The sequence below is a fragment of the Phyllobates terribilis genome, unplaced genomic scaffold (genome assembly GCF_046119375.1).
Source record: "Phyllobates terribilis strain yellow unplaced genomic scaffold, ASM4611937v1 Scaffold_1__5_contigs__length_1240528914, whole genome shotgun sequence".
In the NCBI taxonomy this organism is placed as follows: domain Eukaryota; kingdom Metazoa; phylum Chordata; class Amphibia; order Anura; family Dendrobatidae; genus Phyllobates; species Phyllobates terribilis.
In genome coordinates, this window is record NW_027362761.1 from 884368386 (window position 1) to 884395569 (window position 27184).

The window sequence follows — 27184 nt, forward strand, 5'->3', positions numbered from 1 at the left end:
ACTGCTAGAAGGCCAAATATTTTTTCAGAGCTAGATGCAGATAAAATTATTTTTAATTTGCAACCTGATGGAGGTCAGTATAGATGGACTAATAGAGAAAGCTCCACACACTGCTAGAAGGCCAACTATTTTTTCAGAGCTAGATGCAGAAAAAAATTATATTCAGTTTGCAACCTCATGGAGGTCTGTATAGATGGATTAATAGAACAAGTCCCACACACAGCTAGAAGCCCAATATTTTTTCAGATGTAGATGCAGAAAAAAAATATATTTAGTTTGCAACCTGATGGAGGTCTGTATAGATGGATTAATAGAACAAGTCCCACACACAGCTAGAAGCCCAATATTTTTTCAGAGGTAGATGCAGAAAAAAAATATATTCAGTTTGCAACCTGATGGAGGTCAGTATAGATGGACTAATAGAGAAAGTCCCACACACTGCTAGAAGGCCAAATATTTTTTCAGAGCTAGATGCAGAAAGAAATTATATTCAGTTTGCAACCTGATGGAGGTCAGTATAGATGGACTAATAGAACAAGTCCCACACACAGCTAGAAGCCCAAATATTTTTTCAGAGGTAGATGCAGATAAAAATTATTTTTAATTTGCTACCTGATGGAGGTCAGTGTAGATGGACTAATAGAGAAAGTCCCACACACTGCTAGAAGGCCAAATATTTTTTCAGATCTAGATGCAGATAAAAATTATTTTTAATTTGCAACCTGATGGAGGTCAGTATAGATGGACTAATAGAGAAAGTCCCACACACTGCTAGAAGGCCAAATATTTTTTCAGAGCTAGATGCAGAAAAAAATTATATTCAGTTTGCAACCTGATGGAGGTCAGTATAGATGGACTAATAGAACAAGTCCCACACACTGCTAGAAGCCCAAATATTTTTTCAGAGCTAGATGCAGAAAAAAATTATATTCAATTTGCAACCTGATGGAGGTCAGTATAGATGGACTAATAGAATAATGCTATGCCCAAAAGATTTTACTTCACTAGGTGCAGTAAAAAAATTGGTATTCTATACACAGGTGGTATATCTTGCAACACAGATAGGCTACTCCACTGACTAACACACTCTGCAATAGGCCAAAAAGGATTAGCTTTGCTAGATTCAGCCAAATGCTGTGAAAAAAACTTGCACAGCACTGGCACAGACCTGCCTGGCAAAAACTGATAGGAACTGATGTAACCTAGTCCTGAAAAGGACTGCAATTACAATTAGTCTTTACTCCCACAATCTATCTATTTAAGAGCACAGACCTGCCTGATTAAAGTCGTAGGAAATGCTGTAACCTAGTCTTTAAAAGGACTGCAATCACAACTATTCCCTACTCCCAAGCTATCTGTAGATTTGTGCGAAAATTGGCTTGAAATTAACAAGGTATAGCGCACACAGCAACAGCGGTGCCGTCTAACACGCAGCTGAAGCAGTGAGAAAATGGTGGCGACGGGGAAAATTGCTTGGTCTTATAGGGCAAGGACATGTGACATACACTGCCAATGACACATGCCCTTGCTTGTGTGAAAAACAGCAGTTCGCTCCGTGTGTGCGCTGCTGATAGGCTGACAGACTGCACCTCCCCACTGCAAATGCGGGAAAGAGAAAAAAAAATGGAGATCTTCATTATTCCTGCAGAGATCCATCCCCTGCCCCTCCCCCCACCCCGCTGTACACTCAAACTGCGTATTAACATTAATTTTCATCATTACTGAGAAAAAATCCAGTTATGATTTTGGTGCATGAACAGTTATCGAACATAACCTCGAACAGACGAATTTTTCTCAAATCGTTCGTGTTCGCCGAATGGCTCGAACACTGCCCAAAACAGCTCGAATTTGAGATTGGCGAACAGTTCGAGTAGAACAACGCTCATCTCTATAGAGGACATATAGACAGATGTAATAAGGACTAACAAAGCAAAATTATATACACAAAAAGACCAAGAGAAAAACTTTGAATCAAAGTCCCAATTAATAGTAAAATTACAAAATTTTATTGAAAAGGTTAAATAGACAATATGAACGGCCACAGTGGATGAGAACGTGCTCCTCAATAGTGCTCGCCCCACGCGTGTTTCGGCACTGCTGTCTTTGTCAGGGGGTGGTGTAAATGAGTGTGGGAAGGGTATAAAAGGCCCCATGAACCAATAGAAAAGGAGGTGTGTGAACGTTCGCTCATCACTACTGATGACATATTTACTTTTAAGATACAGTGGGGAAAATGAATATTTGATACACTGGTGATTTTTCAAGTTTTCCCACCTAAAAAGAATAAAAAGGTCTGTAATTTTTATCGTAGGTACACTTCAACTGTGAGAGATAGAATCTAAAAAAAAATCCAGAAAATCGCATTGTATGATTTTTAAATAATTAATTAGCATTTTATTGCATGAAATAAGTATTTGATACAATAAAAAGCAAAACTTAGCATTTAGTACAGAAACCTTTGTTTGCAATTACAGAGGTCAAACATTTTCTGTACTTCATGACTAAGTTTTCACACACTGCAGCAGGGATTTTGGCCCACTCCTCCTTCCAGATCTTCTCCAGAGTTTCAGCTCCCTTCAAAGATTTTCTATCGGGTTTAGGTGTGGAGACTTGCTAGGCTACTCCAGGACCTTGAAAAGCTTCTTGCGGAGCCACTCCTTAGTTACCCTGGCTTTCTGTTTTGGGTCATTGTTATCCTGGAAGACCCAGTCACGAGCCATCTTTAATGCTCTTATTGAGGGAAGGAGGTTGCTGGCCAAAATATCGTGATACATGACCCTAACCATCCTCCCTTCAATACGGTGCAGTCGTCCTGTTCCCTTTGCAGAAAAACACACCTCCCAAAGTATGATGTCTCTTCCACCATACTTCATGGTTGGAACCGTGTTCTTGGTGTTGTACTCATCCATCTTCTTCCTCCAAACACGGCGAGTGGAGTTACAAAACTTTCAATTTTGGTCTCATCTGACCACATGACTTTCTCCCATGCCTCCTCTGGATCATGAATATAGTCATTGGCGAACTTGAACCTGGCCTAGACTTTACGTGCCCTGCAGGATTTTAATCCATGACGGTATAGTGTGTTACTAACGGTAGTGTTTGAGACTTGTGGTCCCAGCTCTCTTCAGGTCATCGACCAGGTCCTCCCGAGTAGTTCTGGGCTGATTTATGACATTACTCAGAATCATCCTTACCCCACGAGACGAGATACTTCATGGATACCCAGACCGAGAAAGATTGAGTCATCTTTTGTTTCTTCAATTTTATAATAATTGCGCTTCTCAACAATCTGCTTGTCTATTGTCCTGTAGCCCATCCCAACCTTGTGCAGGTTTACAATTTTGTCCCTGGTGTCCTTAGACTTCTCTGTGGTCTTGACCATGGTGACAAGATTGAAGTTTGATTGACTGAGTCTGTGGACAGGTGTCTTTTATACATGTAACAAGATCAAACAGGTACAATTAATACAGGTAATAAGGGCAGAGCAGGAGGCCTTCTTAAAGAAAAACTAACAGGTCTGTGAGAGCCAGACGTCTTGCTGGTTGGTAGGTGATCAAATACTTTTTCATACAATAAATGCAATTTAATTATTTCAAAATCATGCAATGTGATTTTCTGGATTTTTTTAGATTCTGTCTCTCACAGTTGAATTGTACCTTATGATAAAAATTACAGACTTCTCCATTCTTTGTAGGTGGGAAAAGGTGCAAAATCGACAGTGTATAAAATACTTATTTTCCCCAACGTATATATTTCTGCTCTACTATAGCATGCAGTGTGCAGAAATAGCCTAGATAAATTTCTGTCAGGTGACAAGTGGTAGTTGAATAAAGACTTAGGATGCAGTCAGATGGCTGTGTAAATCAGAGCACAGTAGGAACCATATACAATTGTGGTAAGCATCTGGTGAACCTGGGTTTGTTTTAAACATATTTATGTGCTCCACTGGGAATATATAGCCTTATTCTATCCAGTATATCACTGGAAAGACAGCACACTATGTGTATGGACTCTATCTTTTTAGCTTGGGTATGATATGCCCTTGCAGGTGGAACTGCGTTTTTCTTCCAGCACATTGTATTTTCTTTTCAGGCATTATATTTATATTATGGATATATTAATGTAAGTTATTTACAGATTGACTAAATAAAATATTAACTTTTTATGCCACTTTGTACTGATGTTTTTTTCTGTTCTAAACACAATAGGAACTCAGTATACGGACTGGCTAGTAGTTCTCTCTACTCAAGCGTGACATCTACATATATTTCTATGCAGCTGTTACGCTCGGGTTGGGAGAGCCACCGGCCAGTCTGAGCATTGCGATCCGATCTCATTCCAATTTATACGGTCATCTCACTGCGCCCTTAAATGGAGTAGTCACAGAATGTTACATTTAACAAATGTATATATATACTGTGAAAATCTGAGGTCTTGGGTTGTAATAATCACCTAGGCAGGTTAACAACAATATTTTATTTCTTACATCCGAGGTTTTACAACAACTCCACATAAATGGCCAAATGCATTGTCTCTTGTCCACAAGATCTTCTCTCCGGGCCGGTAGTTCCACTGCCTTTGTACCAGGCGATACTTACTGTCTCCCAACTTTTGGTTGGTCCACAGATTTTCAGCCAGTATAGTCTGTATTCACATTCCACGCTCTTACAGATGACAGATAAAACGATAGAAGCATGGGTATCCAGTAGCAATAGTCCTCAAGAAAATTAATCAAATCCAGACAACAGATCCCACAACTGTAGTACGTTTATCCAGCCCAGTAGAGAACCAATCTCCAAACCCCATCAGCCATCCATACATGGGCTCCAGGACCTCAGTCTAGATCCTATCTCTTCAACGTCATTCCACCCACCTCTGACTAAACATGTGGCTTCTTCTTCCTCCCTTCTGGGATCAGCCCCCTGGATGGGTAGAAGTTTTCACACCCTCCCCCTTAAGCATTTGCTTTTAGCTGAAAGAATGAAGAATATTCCAGGAGCCCTTCACCTGGGACTGCATGTGAGACCCCCTGAGATGGCACACAATGGTACCGGTGGCTGTTAGAACAATGGCTTGAGGGCCCCTGAGATAATAACAAGATAATAGAATGAATGCTTTCCTTGATTACCAATCTTGGGCCTGGCCTTATGTATGCTTACTGTCACTGAGTGGAAGCATTGATTTCTGAGGCTGAACTGATGAGCAAACAAATCACTAATAAAACACAGCAAGCAAGTCTCTAATAAAACATAACAAGTAAATCACTAATAAAATACAATAATAAGATAGACAGAACTGGTGCTCCGCACTGGAAAAAGTCTGCATCCCTTAGAGCTGTGGATTCCACTCGAAGTCCATTGGTCCAGTAGTCTTTAGTTAATGACCAGCTCCTCACATATACATAAGTATATATACAGTTGAAACCAGAAGTTTACATACACAATATAAAAAGACACATATGCTTGTTTTTCTCAATATCTTACATGAAATCAGAATAAACCTTTCCCGTTTTAGGTCAATTAGGATTACAATTATTGTTAATATTTGCCAAATGCCAGAATAATGAGAGAGAGAATGTTTTACGGCATTTTTATGACTTCTTCCTGACAGAGTGGCCGTTCAGCCCATGTTGATATAGTACTCGTTTCACTGTGGATATTGACAAAATCTTACAAATTTCCACCATCATCTTCACAAGGTCTTTTGCTTTTGTCCTTGGGTTGATATGCACATGTTGGACCAAAGCACATTCATTTTATTTATCAATAATGCAGTTTAGCTCTTATGTTCTTAGTGTCTGCATATGTATTGGCCCTTACAGTGTGCTGCTGTGCTTTCTTATTGATCATTATATGGGGAGTCCAGAATTGTTTAAAGGCATAGTAATCTTAGTGTTTGTAAACTTTTGACTTTGCAGTAAGTAATAAAAATGCCTTAAAACTTTCTCTCTCTCACATTATTCTGGCATTTGGCTAATATTAAAAATAATTGTAATCCTAATTGACCTAAACCGGGAAAGGTTTATTCTGATTTCATGTCAGATATTGAGAAAAACATGCAAATGTGTCTTTTTATATAGTGTGTTTAAACTTTTGTTTTCAACTGTGTATAAATAAATACGTTTTTACAAACCCTAAAGCATAAAAATGTAAATATTCTATGTCTTGAGGCCTTAGCTCATTTTGTATCTTTGTTGTGATAGAGGAGAAAGGGGATATTATTTATGTGCCTCACTTCAGAATGTGAAAATATGCTCAATTGTGATGAGAAATGATGGAAATGTACATTTAAATACCAGAGAAATGTTATAGCTGATAAGCTTTCATAGACAATTAAAGTCCATTAACATTTAGCAATGACCTAATTTTAATCTTTATAATACATAGAAAATTGCCTCTTCATATTTGTGGATTTTTTGAAAATAAATGAATTTGAAGATTAATACGTTAATCCTTACTTAAAGATAAGCGGTTCTGCAGTCAAGATATCAGGATGCATTGCAGACAGAGACTGCTTTTTATTTGTTGATTAAACTGTAAAAAGAACAAAGAGTTCTGACCTGCAAGAATACTATTATATAAAGGATGCTGCCGTACATTTTTTTATGTACTGACATCAGAATATGAAATTTGCAGCCTGTACAATTGCAATAAAAATTAATCAACCTCCATTTCAAATTGCGTTTATTAACAAAATGTATAACTGTTGGTTTATTGCTGTTTGCAATAAATAAGCCAATAAAACAAGAACAGTTTAAAAAGCTCAACACAGATGATACAAGTGGTATCCCCTAGTTGAAAATAAAGTGCATTGAACTCTAATCCCTTCATGACAAACATCTTTAGCACTTAGTGCACCACCCTTTGGCTGTTATAACCTGCTGTAAATATGATTCTTAGCCAGATGCCTGCTTCTAGTACTGTTCCTGGAGATTCTTTGCCTATTCCTCTTGATTAATGGCTTTAAGTTCACTAGTTTTCTTTGGTTGTCATGAGTGGTTCAAAAAGTTGGTCAATCAGACTTCGGGTGTGACACCACGGCAGTGTCACATAGACAGATCAATGTGCAGGCCTAAAGTCATGGCGGACACTGGGCATTTGAGTTATTTAGGAAGCAGTGAGTAGGCAATGAGGTGGGGGTTACACTATAGAAACTATAACCACGCTTCTGTGGGCATGGTATTGGCTAGCTGGGCTGCGCTGAAGCACTAAGTACTCACGATTCCGACTACTCATACCAACTAAAATATATTCGGCACCACAAGATTGAAACTCTGATTTTACAATTATGCCAGCAATTTTATGTTAAGGTTGGGGCTGCTAGAAATCAGCATTATGTGATGAATGCTGTGCTGCAATTACTTAATAGGGGTAAATCCTGCTGTCAGGTTCCTTAGAATGTAGGAATACAGAATGTATAGTGCTGCAATTATGCACAAAGGGTCATTCAGCAAACATATGGTTAATTAAATGAAACATGTAAGGCTGACTACCAAATTAAGATTTTCCAGGGGTCCAAAAGATTTCAGAATACAGCGTGAATGACTCCACACTTGTGATGAGTGAACATGCTTTGATAAACGGTTATCCGAGCAGGCTCGGGTGCTAACAGAGTATCTTCGGTGAGCTCGAAAAATAGGTTTGAGTTGCCGCAGCTGCATGTATCGTGGCTGTTTGACAACTGCAACACATGCATGGATTGCCTGTTTGCTGGTCAATCCATGCATGTGTTGCAGCTGTTGAACAGCCATGAGACATGCAGCTGCGGCGACTCAAACCTATTTTTCGAGCTCACCGAAGATACTAGGTTTTCACCCGAGCACGTTCTCTCATCACTACTTCACACATCTGTATAACAACATATAGATGGCTGAAGATTAGAGATAAGTGGATCCATTCGCAGGACTCTGGTATAGCATTGCGGTCATTGGTACCTAGCGGCTAGATGGGAAGCTCTCACATCTCTTACCTTTTTGCATTTGATTTGTCAGGGCTGGAGTGATGTTGTCTGTGTGACGTGACGCCCAGATGACATCATGCCAGGTCAGGCTGATCAGAAGCTACCATACCATAAGATTAGAGATTTGAGGGACTACAATCCAGACGCATGGTTCTACTAACTTGGGCGCTGGACCGGAGTCCCATAAATTGATCCACTCATCTCTACTGAAAATAAAGATGAAAGCTATGTGACTTCTCCAGATACTGACTGTCCTATAAGTTATTATGTCTGTCTTGTGCCATAAAGTGCTAACCTTACATCAATGAATTATGATTAAATGAATCCAATTTTGGAGACTATACATGGTTTCATCATGCATCGTGTTCTATATTTTGCAATATATAAAGACTTTATTGCACCCATGAATGGACTATAAGCTATAAATAAAGTTGGTGTATTCATTTTAGTGAAAAAAGCTACATTTGTCATGCTACTCTTATAGTTTCTGTCAGAATGAGCTTGTCGAGCTCTTGTCAGGAAAAAATGTATCACAGCAGTAACTAAAATGATTTAGAATTTTAACATGGAAGGCCATCAGGAGGATAGATACAGTTAGATTACACATACACATAACAATCTCATAACGTCTCCACATTTATTTAGTTTGTGGGATATCGAGACTTGTGACCTTCCCATCGCAAGGTTGGTGCAACATTTCAGCAATGATTATTTGTAGTTGTTCTCGGCAACTATAAAGCATGTTAACCAAGCAGCAATTTTATCTTCAAACAAGCAATCACACTTCCCGCTGAAACTTTTCCAAGGACCGCTTGTCAAATATCTTTTTTTCCGAGATAAAAAGAAATAATAAAGTTGTGCGACAAGACATCAGAGGCAGTTTATGATGGGAGTAGTGATATTTAATCACTCGCTGAGCTTCAACAGAGATTACTTTGGGATGCTAGTTTCACAACCACAAAAAGGAAAAAAAAGATATCTGATGAGATTGCAAACACACTGAATTGCTGCCAACTGAGGCCTTCACATAAGAAATGATTACAAAACATAAGCTGTTTTTTATGCTTGCTTTGATCGGTTGTCCTGTATCTGTATATGACTGGTTCTTGCTATATCCATTTAATCTCTTTTTTCCAACCTTAAATCAAATATGGCAATTCTTGATATCTGTTGCATTGTTTATCAGGTTAAAAAAAAAAAACCTGCGACGTTCAATACAGTCCCTGAGACTGAATACAGACACAATTATGAAAGACACGATATTGCGGCCTTCATAAGCATTGTAATATCGGTTTTCCTACCTAGCAATATATAGGATTACAGAGTTGCTAGATTTGAGCATGACCTGCCCAAGCAAGTAACTGTTTAATCTACCAATGATCTAAATCTCTCTTTTTTCAATACAAACTGCATACATTAATAAATAAGGAAAAAAAATTTTTTTAATAAAATGGTGGTGCGACTTATAATCCCCTTTTACTGTAGCTTACCAGGGGCAGTTGCGGTGGAGCATGGTCCCAGGAGGCAGGATCGCTGCTGCAATAAGGCTGAGGTGCGATGCTGCTGGTTCCGAGCTGGTAAGAGGGGTTTTTCGGTGGTGCGGGGGCTTTGCCAACATTTTGTGAAATTCTGGATCCTCCACACTTTCCATGGTTTTCAATGTGGTGGACTTCGGGAAAATGGCCATCGAAGGCGGCACATGCGCAGGTTGAGATCTTGGCTCCCGAGAGGGTTGTGCAGAGCTGTGGAGCGCTTTCTGGGTGAGAGTGATAAGTTTATCTTGAATTGTATAGCGGATAGTCAACCAGTGCAATGACTGGCACAGGATAGAGGCATTGTTGTAGCGATTGAACTGGAATATGATCCTGGCTGCTGCATTCAGGATGGACTGGAAAGGAGAGAGTTTAGTAAGAGGGAGACCGATTAGAAAAGATTTACAGTAGTCCAGACAAGGATGAATAAGAGCAACTCCAAGAGTTTTTGCAAAGTCAGGGGTAAGAAAAGGTTAATTCTAAAGATGTTTTTGAGGTGCAGCTGACATGAGGGAGTGATCGGATGTAAGGAGTGTAGGAAAGACCTGAGTCAAATATAACCCCAAGAAAGTGAGCTTGCTGCTTGGGAGTTATGATAAAAACACACATGGAGATGGTAATATTGGGTTTAGGAAAGTTAGTAGAGAGAGGAAACACAAGGGGTTCACTTTTTAATAGAGTCAGTTTTAGATAGAGAGAGTACTTGATGTTAGAGACAGCGGATAGACAATCCCTGTTAATTTGTAATAATTCAGGGGTGATGTCAGGAAACAATGTGTAAAATGTCATCAGCATAGAGATGGTACTGGAGACAGTTTACTGATTGTTTTTTCCAATAGGGGTGGTGTATACAGAGATGAGGAGAGGACCTAGAACTGAACCCTGAGGAAACATTAATGTTTTGGCATTCTGCTGCTCATTTTAGGAAGGTATGTAAGCATCATGAAGTCTTTGTCATGGTTGTTTTTCACAGACAGCAAATTGAGGTATGGTCGGATCTTCAATGGATGACAGCTCTCTCAGCAGAATAATGAGTGCATATCTGGAGTATAATACAGGATGTAAATCAGGAGTAGTGTAACAGGGTGGACAACGAGTCCTGTTCCCCACAGAAGATGTTGAGGCAAGATGCTAATGGTTATTGTTGTGTGTCTATGTATATGTGTATATGTTGTCTTGTGGTAACAAGTGTTAATTTCCTTGTGGGCTGCAGTACTAATCAATGGTCACAAGATGACACTGTCTTCCTTTTCACTCTTGTACAGAACTAGGTGAAAGGAAGTTTTGCCCAGCAACAGTGGAACAGAGACAGTTACTGTATGTTAGAGTTAGTTTTAAGGAAGGCCCATAGTGGGTAGGAGGATTGGGAATCTCTGGGTAGGTTCAGGAACAGGAAGAAGTTAATTTAAGTTGAGTCTGGAGTGTGCAGAGTTCTGGAGAAGAGCAGAACTAGTGTGGAGCAGAGAGGCAAAAGTCAGCAAGAATCGTAAAGGAACTTTAGCCATATTCCAGATGGATGAGGATATAGGCACACTTGTCAGTTCTGCGCCCCAAATCACCTATAAAAGAGGCAGATCCTTGAGGGATAGGCTTGTTCATAGCCACTACACTAGCCATCATGAAGACAGTTGGCTATCAGAGTCCTTAAAAGGCAGTTTCAGATGTAGTGGGTGTGTGGCCTGCAAGTTGATGACCCAGGGTAAGAATTTTACGAGCAACATTCCGGGTGAGACCTTTGTAATAAAACACTTTATCAACTGCAGGTCAAAAGGGATAATATGCAAGGCCACGTGCTTCTGCGGTGCTGAATACGTGGGTAAGACCAAAAGGGAGCTCAGGAGAAGGGTGGGGGAGCACAAGCGAGACATTGCCCTGAAAAGAGAGACCCCCATAGCAAGACATGTTAATACCATGCATCCAGATCATCCGGAAGCCATGCGATTCATGGGCATCGACAAAATTCCTCCCCCTCCCAGGGGAGGCGATTGGGACAAAATGATCCTACAGAGAGAAACTAAATGAATCTTTAAGCTACAGACCATAACCCCGTATGGCCTGAACGAGCAGCTGTCCTTTAGGTCTTTTCTTTAGCCATAGGGACAATATAGGGAAAGGAGTGTAGGGACAGCCGCCGCGGAGTTGGGGCGCCAATTTGCGCAGGTTTTTTAGGGTGCCAACCTCCACTGTTAGGTAGAGTATACTGTGTTAGGGTTTTGGTAAGATCTTTTTCCTCTTATCACTTGCGGTCCCGATAGCAGTTCTTCCTGTGTTTCAGCTTACCTCCCCATTTAAGTCCTCTCATCCATCTCTGAGTAACCCTGGACCCCTCCATCCTGGGGTGGTGCGTGCGTCGGGGATTGTACATCGTTTGCCTCTGGCTCACTGACTTTACTGATCCCGTGACAGATTCCTATTGCCATTCACCATAAGGGTGCTGTGTGGTGGTATTTGGATATATTTAATAACATTCAGCCTTTCTACTCATTTCTGACCAATTGTTTATGTGGTCGGTTATTTTCTTTCTAGTTTTGGTGACCATCAAGGGTTTAGTGGGTATTTGCCCACTCCCCCTTCTTAGTCCGGTGACCACTCGGTCAGTAGTTTCTGTGGTTGCCATCACTACCGCAGTAAGCATCTTACCCGATCTGATAGCGCTGTAGCACGTGCGCACCAGATGTGACGTTTGCATGTCACCACTGGTTGATGCGGCCAACACGCCGGAAGCAATGGGGCTGCAACCGGAAGTGACGTATCGGCCGCATAGGAGCGCGGCTTACTATAAAAAGGTTAGATGCTGTCTATGAGTTGCGCCGCATGCCAGAACTGGTGACAGACCTTGACACACCAATACTCATCTCCCCTGATGAACCACTGAAATGCGTTGGGAGTGTATCTATTGCACGGCTGGAGGCTGAGTATTAAAAGAGCCCTGGTCTGTGAGCTGATGAGAGCACTGGAAATTACTGACATCAAAAGTGGTGAGACTGTTCCATTATTCTTCATAATAGTAACTCTCTAATTTAACCACTATATGTCATACCCATGTTGTTGCTTCTGTCAGCTGGTCTATGGTTATTGACCATCCATCTGTCAGCTAATTTGGGGGGCGAGTGGTACATAGGTGTTTACCTGTGTTACTCAATATTATTCACACCCCTAACATACAGGGAGGTATAGGTCCCATAATAGATTGGCAGATAATTTTTTGCACTCATGGCCCTTGTGACCTTTTTTAAGTCTCTGATTTATTTTATTCATATTAATAAAGGTTACATTTTAACTTTCCTCTACCACTTCTCTGCTGTGTTATACTGATTTATAAGTGGTTTCAACAACACCCTATTGCTTTTCTAATTTAACTTTGGCCATACCTCACAACTTTTGAAGAAAAGAAAGAGGGGTGCATCATGCGGCAGACATAATGCGCCACGGCATATTTTGGCCACACCCTGGTCACACCCCAAAACCACGCCCATTTATCATTATCTTTCTCTTCTCGGCAGGAGGAGTTGTCAGAGGGGTACTGGTAATGAGGGACATTCAGCAGACGCTTGAGACTGCAGGGCGTAGACCCAAACCCGGGACTGTCTGCTGTATCCGGGACAGTTGGGACAAGAGATGAGTGGATGCATTCATGGTTCTCTGGTACAGTGTCCAGGTCAGTGCATCCTGGCGGCTGGACGGGAGGCTGTAAATCTCTAGCCATCTGGCATCCCCGGTTTGGCTTTTGATCACCCAGGGCAGCGCGACGTCACCTATGCATCCTGCTCATCTCTAGTTGGGACCTGTGGATTATTTTTTGTTCCTTAATTCACAGTCGGAGCCGCCAAAACTTTCTAATCTTTATGTAGTGTCACTATACGACATTTGGCTTTTAGGCCGTGTGCACACATTGCAGAAATACTGTGTTTTTTGTTTTTAGCAGATGTCCACACCAAACTACACAATAACAATCTTCTCCCCCTTATTTGATGCGTTTTTGGTGTAGATGTGAAGCTGTGTTTTTAATGTGCTTTTCATAGTACAGAAAAGCTCGTCCTTGGGCGCACAGCTGACGCCTTTTTGTTAAAGCAGTTTATATTAAGGATTTTTTACATAAATTGGATAAAGAAAAAGGAGGGAGACATATTATAAATCCACATTAATATAGAAGCAAACAAGAACAAAATAAAAGCAAAAATGTGAAATTTAAAGGGATGAAAGATATAGGCAAAATAAAGAGTGAAAAAGGTTAAGGATGAGAAGGGGGAAGAAAAAATATGGTATATTAAGGAAAATGGGAAAAAAGGAAAACAAAAAAATTAAAGGGATAGAAGGAAAATGAAAAAGATTGGTATGTACAGGATAGGCAAGGGACCAGACAATGTGAACTGAGGTCTAAGATGGCAGACATACAAGAAACAGAGGCATGTTCACACTAGCAAAAAAGAAGCAAGACAAAAATATATCTCATACCCTACCATAATTATATATAAATGTAAAGCAAATTTGCATAATAAATATAGGGTACTTAGTGAACTATTTTTGATCAAAAAAAGTATACAAGCCGTCCCACCAGCGGCAAGGTGACCCTAAATTGGGACGGTACCTATACTGCCTATATTAAAAACCTTACTGTATATCAAAGTTGAAGTAATGCATATAAAAGGGTAGACAAATAGGACCGGGTCCCAACTCCAGACCACCTAGGCCCGTGGTAAGCTACATATATACCAATCAGCTCAACAAAGGGCATGCCACACCCTTAAATTGCACAGAATGCAAACAAGTCAAAAAACCAGACAATGTGAACTGAGGTCTAAGATGGCACACATACAAGAAACAGAGGCATGTTCACACTAGCAAAATAGAAGCAAGACAAAAATATATCTCATACCCTACCATAATTATATATAAATGTAAAGCAAAGTTGCATAATAAATATAGGGTACTTAGTGAACTATTTTTGATCAAAAAAAGTATACAAGCCGTCCCACCAGCGGCAAGGTGACCCTAAATTGGGACGGTACCTATACTGCCTATATTAAAAACCTTACTGTATATCAAAGTTGAAGTAATGCATATAAAAGGGTAGACAAATAGGACCGGGTCCCAACTCCAGACCACCTAGGCCCGTGGTAAGCTACATATATACCAATCAGCTCAACAAAGGGCATGCCACACCCTTAAATTGCACAGAATGCAAACAAGTCAAAAAACCAGACAATGTGAACTGAGGTCTAAGATGGCAGACATACAAGAAACAGAGGCATGTTCACACTAGCAAAAAAGAAGCAAGACAAAAATATATCTCATACCCTACCATAATTATATATAAATGTAAAGCAAAGTTGCATAATAAATATAGGGTACTTAGTGAACTATTTTTGATCAAAAAAAGTATACAAGCCGCCCCACCAGCGGCAAGGTGACCCTAAATTGGGACGGCACCTATACTGCCTATATTAAAAACCTTACTGTATATCAAAGTTGAAGTAATGCATATAAAAGGGTAGACAAATAGGACCGGGTCCCAACTCCAGACCACCTAGGCCCGTGGTAAGCTACATATATACCAATCAGCTCAACAAAGGGCATGCCACACCCTTAAATTGCACAGAATGCAAACAAGTCAAAAAACCAGACAATGTGAACTGAGGTCTAAGATGGCAGACATACAAGAAACAGAGGCATGTTCACACTAGCAAAAAAGAAGCAAGACAAAAATATATCTCATACCCTACCATAATTATATATAAATGTAAAGCAAAGTTGCATAATAAATATAGGGTACTTAGTGAACTATTTTTGATCAAAAAAAGTATACAAGCCGTCCCACCAGCGGCAAGGTGACCCTAAATTGGGACGGTACCTATACTGCCTATATTAAAAACCTTACTGTATATCAAAGTTGAAGTAATGCATATAAAAGGGTAGACAAATAGGACCGGGTCCCAACTCCAGACCACCTAGGCCCGTGGTAAGCTACATATATACCAATCAGCTCAACAAAGGGCATGCCACACCCTTAAATTGCACAGAATGCAAACAAGTCAAAAAACCAGACAATGTGAACTGAGGTCTAAGATGGCAGACATACAAGAAACAGAGGCATGTTCACACTAGCAAAAAAGAAGCAAGACAAAAATATATCTCATACCCTACCATAATTATATATAAATGTAAAGCAAAGTTGCATAATAAATATAGGGTACTTAGTGAACTATTTTTGATCAAAAAAGTATACAAGCCGTCCCACCAGCGGCAAGGTGACCCTAAATTGGGACGGTACCTATACTGCCTATATTAAAAACCTTACTGTATATCAAAGTTGAAGTAATGCATATAAAAGGGTAGACAAATAGGACCGGGTCCCAACTCCAGACCACCTAGGCCTGTGGTAAGCTACATATATACCAATCAGCTCAACAAAGGGCATGCCACACCCTTAAATTGCACAGAATGCAAACAAGTCAAAAAACCAGATAATGTGAACTGAGGTCTAAGATGGCAGACATACAAGAAACAGAGGCATGTTCACACTAGCAAAAAAGAAGCAAGACAAAAATATATCTCATACCCTACCATAATTATATATAAATGTAAAGCAAAGTTGCATAATAAATATAGGGTACTTAGTGAACTATTTTTGATCAAAAAAAGTATACAAGCCGTCCCACCAGCGGCAAGGTGACCCTAAATTGGGACGGTACCTATACTGCCTATATTAAAAACCTTACTGTATATCAAAGTTGAAGTAATGCATATAAAAGGGTAGACAAATAGGACCGGGTCCCAACTCCAGACCACCTAGGCCCGTGGTAAGCTACATATATACCAATCAGCTCAACAAAGGGCATGCCACACCCTTAAATTGCACAGAATGCAAACAAGTCAAAAAACCAGACAATGTGAACTGAGGTCTAAGATGGCAGACATACAAGAAACAGAGGCATGTTCACACTAGCAAAAAAGAAGCAAGACAAAAATATATCTCATACCCTACCATAATTATATATAAATGTAAAGCAAAGTTGCATAATAAATATAGGGTACTTAGTGAACTATTTTTGATCAAAAAAAGTATACAAGCCGTCCCACCAGCGGCAAGGTGACCCTAAATTGGGACGGTACCTATACTGCCTATATTAAAAACCTTACTGTATATCAAAGTTGAAGTAATGCATATAAAAGGGTAGACAAATAGAACCGGGTCCCAACTCCAGACCACCTAGGCCCGTGGTAAGCTACATATATACCAATCAGCTCAACAAAGGGCATGCCACACCCTTAAATTGCACAGAATGCAAACAAGTCAAAAAACCAGACAATGTGAACTGAGGTCTAAGATGGCAGACATACAAGAAACAGAGGCATGTTCACACTAGCAAAAAAGAAGCAAGACAAAAATATATCTCATACCCTACCATAATTATATATAAATGTAAAGCAAAGTTGCATAATAAATATAGGGTACTTAGTGAACTATTTTTGATCAAAAAAAGTATACAAGCCGTCCCACCAGCGGCAAGGTGACCCTAAATTGGGACGGTACCTATACTGCCTATATTAAAAACCTTACTGTATATCAAAGTTGAAGTAATGCATATAAAAGGGTAGACAAATAGGACCGGGTCCCAACTCCAGACCACCTAGGCCCGTGGTAAGCTACATATATACCAATCAGCTCAACAAAGGGCATGCCACACCCTTAAATTGCACAGAATGCAAACAAGTCAAAAAACCAGACAATGTGAACTGAGGTCTAAGATGGCAGACATACAAGAAACAGAGGCATGTTCACACTAGCAAAAAAGAAGCAAGACAAAAATATATCTCATACCCTACCATAATTATAAATAAATGTAAAGCAAAGTTGCATAATAAATATAGGGTACTTAGTGAACTATTTTTGATCAAAAAAAGTATACAAGCCGTCCCACCAGCGGCAAGGTGACCCTAAATTGGGACGGTACCTATACTGCCTATATTAAAAACCTTACTGTATATCAAAGTTGAAGTAATGCATATAAAAGGGTAGACAAATAGGACCGGGTCCCAACTCCAGACCACCTAGGCCCGTGGTAAGCTACATATATACCAATCAGCTCAACAAAGGGCATGCCACACCCTTAAATTGCACAGAATGCAAACAAGTCAAAAAACCAGACAATGTGAACTGAGGTCTAAGATGGCAGACATACAAGAAACAGAGGCATGTTCACACTAGCAAAAAAGAAGCAAGACAAAAATATATCTCATACCCTACCATAATTATATATAAATGTAAAGCAAAGTTGCATAATAAATATAGGGTACTTAGTGAACTATTTTTGATCAAAAAAAGTATACAAGCCGCCCCACCAGCGGCAAGGTGACCCTAAATTGGGACGGTACCTATACTGCCTATATTAAAAACCTTACTGTATATCAAAGTTGAAGTAATGCATATAAAAGGGTAGACAAATAGGACCGGGTCCCAACTCCAGACCACCTAGGCCCGTGGTAAGCTACATATATACCAATCAGCTCAACAAAGGGCATGCCACACCCTTAAATTGCACAGAATGCAAACAAGTCAAAAAACCAGACAATGTGAACTGAGGTCTAAGATGGCAGACATACAAGAAACAGAGGCATGTTCACACTAGCAAAAAAGAAGCAAGACAAAAATATATCTCATACCCTACCATAATTATATATAAATGTAAAGCAAAGTTCCATAATAAATATAGGGTACTTAGTGAACTATTTTTGATCAAAAAAAGTATACAAGCCGTCCCACCAGCGGCAAGGTGACCCTAAATTGGGACGGTACCTATACTGCCTATATTAAAAACCTTACTGTATATCAAAGTTGAAGTAATGCATATAAAAGGGTAGACAAATAGGACCGGGTCCCAACTCCAGACCACCTAGGCCCGTGGTAAGCTACATATATACCAATCAGCTCAACAAAGGGCATGCCACACCCTTAAATTGCACAGAATGCAAACAAGTCAAAAAACCAGACAATGTGAACTGAGGTCTAAGATGGCAGACATACAAGAAACAGAGGCATGTTCACACTAGCAAAAAAGAAGCAAGACAAAAATATATCTCATACCCTACCATAATTATATATAAATGTAAAGCAAAGTTGCATAATAAATATAGGGTACTTAGTGAACTATTTTTGATCAAAAAAAGTATACAAGCCGTCCCACCAGCGGCAAGGTGACCCTAAATTGGGACGGTACCTATACTGCCTATATTAAAAACCTTACTGTATATCAAAGTTGAAGTAATGCATATAAAAGGGTAGACAAATAGGACCGGGTCCCAACTCCAGACCACCTAGGCCCGTGGTAAGCTACATATATACCAATCAGCTCAACAAAGGGCATGCCACACCCTTAAATTGCACAGAATGCAAACAAGTCAAAAAACCAGACAATGTGAACTGAGGTCTAAGATGGCAGACATACAAGAAACAGAGGCATGTTCACACTAGCAAAAAAGAAGCAAGACAAAAATATATCTCATACCCTACCATAATTATATATAAATGTAAAGCAAAGTTGCATAATAAATATAGGGTACTTAGTGAACTATTTTTGATCAAAAAAAGTATACAAGCCGTCCCACCAGCGGCAAGGTGACCCTAAATTGGGACGGTACCTATACTGCCTATATTAAAAACCTTACTGTATATCAAAGTTGAAGTAATGCATATAAAAGGGTAGACAAATAGGACCGGGTCCCAACTCCAGACCACCTAGGCCTGTGGTAAGCTACATATATACCAATCAGCTCAACAAAGGGCATGCCACACCCTTAAATTGCACAGAATGCAAACAAGTCAAAAAACCAGATAATGTGAACTGAGGTCTAAGATGGCAGACATACAAGAAACAGAGGCATGTTCACACTAGCAAAAAAGAAGCAAGACAAAAATATATCTCATACCCTACCATAATTATATATAAATGTAAAGCAAAGTTGCATAATAAATATAGGGTACTTAGTGAACTATTTTTGATCAAAAAAAGTATACAAGCCGTCCCACCAGCGGCAAGGTGACCCTAAATTGGGACGGTACCTATACTGCCTATATTAAAAACCTTACTGTATATCAAAGTTGAAGTAATGCATATAAAAGGGTAGACAAATAGGACCGGGTCCCAACTCCAGACCACCTAGGCCCGTGGTAAGCTACATATATACCAATCAGCTCAACAAAGGGCATGCCACACCCTTAAATTGCACAGAATGCAAACAAGTCAAAAAACCAGACAATGTGAACTGAGGTCTAAGATGGCAGACATACAAGAAACAGAGGCATGTTCACACTAGCAAAAAAGAAGCAAGACAAAAATATATCTCATACCCTACCATAATTATATATAAATGTAAAGCAAAGTTGCATAATAAATATAGGGTACTTAGTGAACTATTTTTGATCAAAAAAAGTATACAAGCCGTCCCACCAGCGGCAAGGTGACCCTAAATTGGGACGGTACCTATACTGCCTATATTAAAAACCTTACTGTATATCAAAGTTGAAGTAATGCATATAAAAGGGTAGACAAATAGGACCGGGTCCCAACTCCAGACCACCTAGGCCCGTGGTAAGCTACATATATACCAATCAGCTCAACAAAAGGCATGCCACACCCTTAAATTGCACAGAATGCAAACAAGTCAAAAAAACAGACAATGTGAACTGAGGTCTAAGATGGCAGACATACAAGAAACAGAGGCATGTTCACACTAGCAAAAAAGAAGCAAGACAAAAATATATCTCATACCCTACCATAATTATATATAAATGTAAAGCAAAGTTGCATAATAAATATAGGGTACTTAGTGAACTATTTTTGATCAAAAAAAGTATACAAGCCGTCCCACCAGCGGCAAGGTGACCCTAAATTGGGACGGTACCTATACTGCCTATATTAAAAACCTTACTGTATATCAAAGTTGAAGTAATGCATATAAAAGGGTAGACAAATAGAACCGGGTCCCAACTCCAGACCACCTAGGCCCGTGGTAAGCTACATATATACCAATCAGCTCAACAAAGGGCATGCCACACCCTTAAATTGCACAGAATGCAAACAAGTCAAAAAACCAGACAATGTGAACTGAGGTCTAAGATGGCAGACATACAAGAAACAGAGGCATGTTCACACTAGCAAAAAAGAAGCAAGACAAAAATATATCTCATACCCTACCATAATTATATATAAATGTAAAGCAAAGTTGCATAATAAATATAGGGTACTTAGTGAACTATTTTTGATCAAAAAAAGTATACAAGCCGTCCCACCAGCGGCAAGGTGACCCTAAATTGGGACGGTACCTATACTGCCTATATTAAAAACCTTACTGTATATCAAAGTTGAAGTAATGCATATAAAAGGGTAGACAAATAGGACCGGGTCCCAACTCCAGACCACCTAGGCCCGTGGTAAGCTACATATATACCAATCAGCTCAACAAAGGGCATGCCACACCCTTAAATTGCACAGAATGCAAACAAGTCAAAAAACCAGACAATGTGAACTGAGGTCTAAGATGGCAGACATACAAGAAACAGAGGCATGTTCACACTAGCAAAAAAGAAGCAAGACAAAAATATATCTCATACCCTACCATAATTATATATAAATGTAAAGCAAAGTTGCATAATAAATATAGGGTACTTAGTGAACTATTTTTGATCAAAAAAAGTATACAAGCCGTCCCACCAGCGGCAAGGTGACCCTAAATTGGGACGGTACCTATACTGCCTATATTAAAAACCTTACTGTATATCAAAGTTGAAGTAATGCATATAAAAGGGTAGACAAATAGGACCGGGTCCCAACTCCAGACCACCTAGGCCCGTGGTAAGCTACATATATACCAATCAGCTCAACAAAGGGCATGGGGAAAGGGGTCATGATACACATATAAGAATATAAGATACCTTATATATAAACCATTTAAGAGGTGGGAGAGGAAGAAAAGGAAAGAAAAGGGGAAGGAAAGGAAGGACACCTGTAAAAACAGGTGAAGAGACAAGCATAAAGATAAATACTGACTTTTAAATAATGTAAAATACTGTTTGTTGAATTCTAATAGCGGGTGCAGTTTTCATGAAATCACATCCACTTTTCTTGGACAGTTAAACACAGCAAAATTTTTGTGCAAAAAAAGCAGCAGAAAATACAAAGCATTTACACTACATGTGAACACGGTCTAAATTTTTAAGCAAAGTTGATGTGTTTCCATGAAATCTCCGCGCTTTTTGGTATGAAGGCTTCTTCTGAAAAAAATGCATGAAGAAAAAAAACGCCACTGCATTTTTAAGAGCAAAATCAAAGCTTTTCTGTATTATTCAAAAAGCGTTAAAAACTGTACTTTATAGGGATAAATGCATAAAATAAATGCAGCAAACATACAATAATCAGAGAAGATTGTTATTGCGTCGTGTGCTGTGGACACCTGCAGAAAAAAAGCAGCAGAAAGAACGCAGCATTTATGCTATGTGTGAACATGGCCTCATCATTACAGTTTCATCACATTTTTTATAGATTTAATAGAGAAAAAATATCAATCACGCCTTTTTTTTACGTCATTTACCGATCCCCGTAAATAATCTGATAGCTGGGTTGTGCAGGTTGTTACAATTACAGGGACACCAAATATGTCCGTGTTTGCTGATTTGTGATGTTCATTATTTTTTATAAAATGCATTAAAATTGACAATATTTTTTTCATTATCAAGTGTCCTCGTTAGTATTTTTTAGAAATTTTATAGGCTGAAAAAATCTCTTATCCTCCCTCTAAAATAAAAATACATACATTGTACATAGCAGTGTATTTATATCAGTACAATAAGCCTATAGTCAGTAGAGATGAGCGTTGTTCTACTCGAACTGTTCGCCAATCTCAAATTCGAGCTGTTTTGGGCGGTGTTCGAGCCGTTCGGCGAACACGAACAATTTGAGAAAAATTCGGCTGTTCGAGGTTATGTTCGATAACTGTTCGTGCACCAAAATCATAACTGGATTTTTTCTCAGTAATGATGAAAATTAATGTTAATACGCAGTTTGAGTGTACAGCGGGGTGGGGGGAGGGGCAGGGGATGGATCTCTGCAGGAACAATGAAGATCTCCATTTTTTTTTCTCTTTCCCGCATTTGCAGTGGGGAGGTGCAATCTGTCAGCCTATCAGCAGCGCACACACGGAGCAAAGTGCTTTTTTTCACACAAGCAAGGGCATGTGTCATTGGCAGTGTATGTCACATGTCCTTGCCCTATAAGACCAAGCCATTTTCCCCGTCGCCACCATTTTCTCACTGCTGCAGCTGCGTGTTAGACGGCACCGCTGTTGCTGTGTGCGCTATACCTTGTTAATTTCAAGCCAATTTTTGCACAAATATACAGATAGCTTGGGAGTAGGGAATAGTTGTGATTGCAGTCCTTTTAAGGACTAGGTTACAGCATTTCCTACGACTTTTATCAGGGAGGTCTGTGCTCTTAAATAGATAGGTTGTGGGAGTAAAGACTAATTGTAATTGGAGTCCTTTTCAGGACTAGGTTACATGAGTTCCTATCAGTTTTTGCCAGGCAGGTCTGTGCCAGTGCTGTGCAAGTTTTTTTCACAGCATTTGGCTGAATCTAGCAAAGCTAATCCTTTTTGGCCTATTGCAGAGTGTGTTAGTCAGTGGAGTAGCCTATCTGTGTTGCAAGATATAACACCTGTGTATAGAATACCATTTTTTTTACTGCACCTAGTGAAGTAAAATCTTTTGGGCATAGCATCATTCTATTAGTCCATCTATACTGACCTCCATCAGGTTGCAAACTGAATATAATTTTTTTCTGCATCTAGCTCTGAAAAAATATTTGGGCTTCTAGGAGTGTGTGGAACTTGGTCTATTAGTCCATCTATACTGACCTCCATCAGGTTGCAAATTAAAAATAATTTTTTTCTTTATTTAGCTCTGAAAAAATATTTGGGCTTCTAGCAGTGTGTGGGACTTGTTCTATTAGTCCTTCTATACTGACCTCCAGCAGGTTGCAAATTGAATATAATTTTTTTCTGCATCTATCTCTGAAAAAATAGTTGGGCTTCTAGCGGTGTGTGGGACTTGGTCTATTAGTCCATCTATACTGACCTCCATCAGGTTGCAAATTAAAAATAATTTTTTTCTGCATCTAGCTCTGAAAAAATATTTGGGCTTCTAGCAGTGTGTGGGACTTGGTCTATTAGTCCATCTATACTGACCTCCATCAGGTTGCAAATTAAAAATAATTTTTTTCTGCATCTAGCTCTGAAAAAATATTTGGGCTTCTAGCAGTGTGTGGGACTTGGTCTATTAGTCCATCTATACTGACCTCCATCAGGTTGCAAATTAAAAATAATTTTTTTCTGCATCTAGCTCTGAAAAAATATTTGGGCTTCTAGCAGTGTGTGGGACTTGGTCTATTAGTCCATCTATACTGACCTCCATCAGGTTGCAAATTAAAAATAATTTTTTTCTGCATCTAGCTCTCAAAAAATATTTGGGCTTCTAGCAGTGTGTGGGACTTGGTCTATTAGTCCATCTATACTGACCTCCATCAGGTTGCAAATTAAAAATAATTTTTTTCTGCATCTAGCTCTGAAAAAATATTTGGGCTTCTAGCAGTGTGTGGGACTTGGTCTATTAGTCCATCTATACTGACCTCCATCAGGTTGCAAATTAAAAATAATTTTTTTCTGCATCTAGCTCTGAAAAAATATTTGGGCTTCTAGCAGTGTGTGGGACTTGGTCTATTAGTCCATCTATACTGACCTCCATCAGGTTGCAAATTAAAAATAATTTTTTTCTGCATCTAGCTCTGAAAAAATATTTGGGCTTCTAGCAGTGTGTGGGACTTGGTCTATTAGTCCATCTATACTGACCTCCATCAGGTTGCAAATTAAAAATAATTTTTTTCTTCATTTAGCTCTGAAAAAATATTTGGGCTTCTAGCAGTGTGTGGGACTTGTTCTATTAGTCCTTCTATACTGACCTCCAGCAGGTTGCAAATTGAATATAATTTTTTTCTGCATCTAGCTCTGAAAAAATAGTTGGGCTTCTAGCGGTGTGTGGGACTTGGTCTATTAGTCCATCTATACTGACCTCCATCAGGTTGCAAATTAAAAATAATTTTTTTCTGCATATAGCTCTGAAAAAATATTTGGGCTTCTAGCAGTGTGTGGGACTTGGTCTATTAGTCCATCTATACTGACCTCCATCAGGTTGCAAATTAAAAACAATTTTTTTCTGCATCTAGCTCTGAAAAAATATTTGGGCTTCTAGCGGTGTGTGGGACTTGGTCTATTAGTCCATCTATACTGACCTCCATCAGGTTGCAAATTAAAAATAATTTTTTTCTGCATCTAGCTCTGAAAAAATATTTGGGCTTCTAGCAGTGTGTGGGACTTGGTCTATTAGTCCATCTATACTGACCTCCATCAGGTTGCAAATTAAAAATAATTTTTTTCTGCATCTAGCTCTGAAAAAATATTTGGGCTTCTAGCGGTGTGTGGGACTTGTTCTATTAGTCCATCTATACTGACCTCCATCAGGTTGCAAATTAAAAATAATTTTTTTCTGCATCTAGCTCTGAAAAAATATTTGGGCTTCTAGCAGTGTGTGGGACTTGGTCTATTAGTCCATCTATACTGACCTCCATCAGTTTGCAAATTAAAAATAATTTTTTACTTCATTTAGCTCTGAAAAAATATTTGGGCTTCTAGCAGTGTGTGGGACTTGTTCTATTAGTCCTTCTATACTGACCTCCAACAGGTTGCAAATTGAATATAATTTTTTTCTGCATCTAGCTCTGAAAAAATAGTTGGGCTTCTAGCGGTGTGTGGGACTTGGTCTATTAGTCCATCTATACTGACCTCCATCAGGTTGCAAATTAAAAATAATTTTTTTCTGCATCTAGCTCTGAAAAAATATTTGGGCTTCTAGCAGTGTGTGGGACTTGGTCTATTAGTCCATCTATACTGACCTCCATCAGGTTGCAAATTAAAAATAATTTTTATCTGCATCTACAGTACCTCTGAAAAAATATTTGGGCTTCTAGCAGTGTGTGGGACTATTTGTATTAGTCCATCTATACTGACCTCCATCAGGTTGCAAATTCAAAATAATTTTTTTCTGCATCTAACCCAGCCAATAGTTTTGGCCTAATACCACAGTTTGGCCACTCAGCTCTGCTCGGTTACCATCCATTGTTTTTTTGTGCAAACAACTCCAGAGTTGTGAATTAGTTAACCACCAAAATGAGTGGAAAAAGGCCTGCTGCTGGTGGAAAGGGGAATAGGCGTGTTGGGAAGGGGAAAAAAGGTTGTGTCCGTGGGGTAGGTGTTAAAGCAACAGTAACATCTGCAGAAGAAAGACCATCTTCCAGCCAAACTAAAATGTCTACTTCTTTTAGCGGACAATGTGATAAGATCCCTTTCTTACGGCCACGCCAATCGCTACAAATTCCAGATGAGGCACAAAAACAGCAGGTGCTTCAACGGATATCAAGTGCTCCTTTAAGTGGGCTCTCCTCCACATCAACTTCAACATCACAAATACTCCAGTCCTCAAAGGTGTCACCCAAATCGCACTTGCTTCCTCACAGCTCCCAAATCTCCAGCTGCCCGTCTGAGTATGAGGTAGAACAGATGGTTGAGTCTGCAGAGCTGTTTACTCATACTGTAGCCTGGGAATCAGAGGTCGACTCCAGCGCTTCTGTGAATCCAGACGAGGAAATGATCTGCACGGATGCCCAGAATCTTTATGAGTCGGATCCAGGACCAGACGCAGAAGGTTCTGACCATAATGTAGACCCTCATTCCCAAACTGTAACTCCTGTTGGTGGAGACAATGAGGAAGACGATGATAAGACTCAAATACCTGATTGGAGCGACAACTTTAGTTTTTTGTCAGGGCAGGAACAGGTTGGCTCTGAGGACGACGGGTGTGATAACGCACAGGGTGATGATGATGAGGTCGGAGATCCCACTTACTGTCAACCCACAGTCAGCCAAGAGATGAGGTCAGCAGAGGAGGTGGAGGAAGATGCTAGTGACGACGAGGTCAGGTTGCGCCTTCCTGGACAGAGACGTAGTACTGGAAGCACGTCAACAACTGCATCCTCAAACACAACTCTGCCTCTCACCACAAGTCGTGGTGGCTCTTCAGGTCGCATGGGTGCTAAGCCTTGCATAGCCTGGGCATTTTTTCAGATCGATAAAGATGACCCAACTCGTGTTATCTGTAACATTTGTCAGCAAAAGCTAAGTAGAGGCCAAAAAATACATAGTTTGAGTACTTCATGCATGAACCGGCACATGGACATGAAGCATAAGGTGCAGTGGGAAGCTCAGTGTGCTACAATGCGGCCTAGCCGGCCGGGCCAATCACCGTCTGCCATATTTTGTGCATCCGCAGCCTCTTCATCCTCTGTGACTGGGGGGACAGCAGTCACACCTGTTTTGGGGCGCAGACCTGCACACCTCTTTACCCGCAACAGCCAGCGTGATTGGCAGGTCATCATTTTCTTTGGAGGTGGTAACACCAGCTGGTGTTGAGCGCTGTCCGACATCGATAGCACCACCTTTGGATCAAGGCAACCTAACATGTCCGCCTGCATCTTCCTCACAGACCGGCAGTTTGCCGGGGACACCCTTATCAACCCCGTCTAAGCACAATA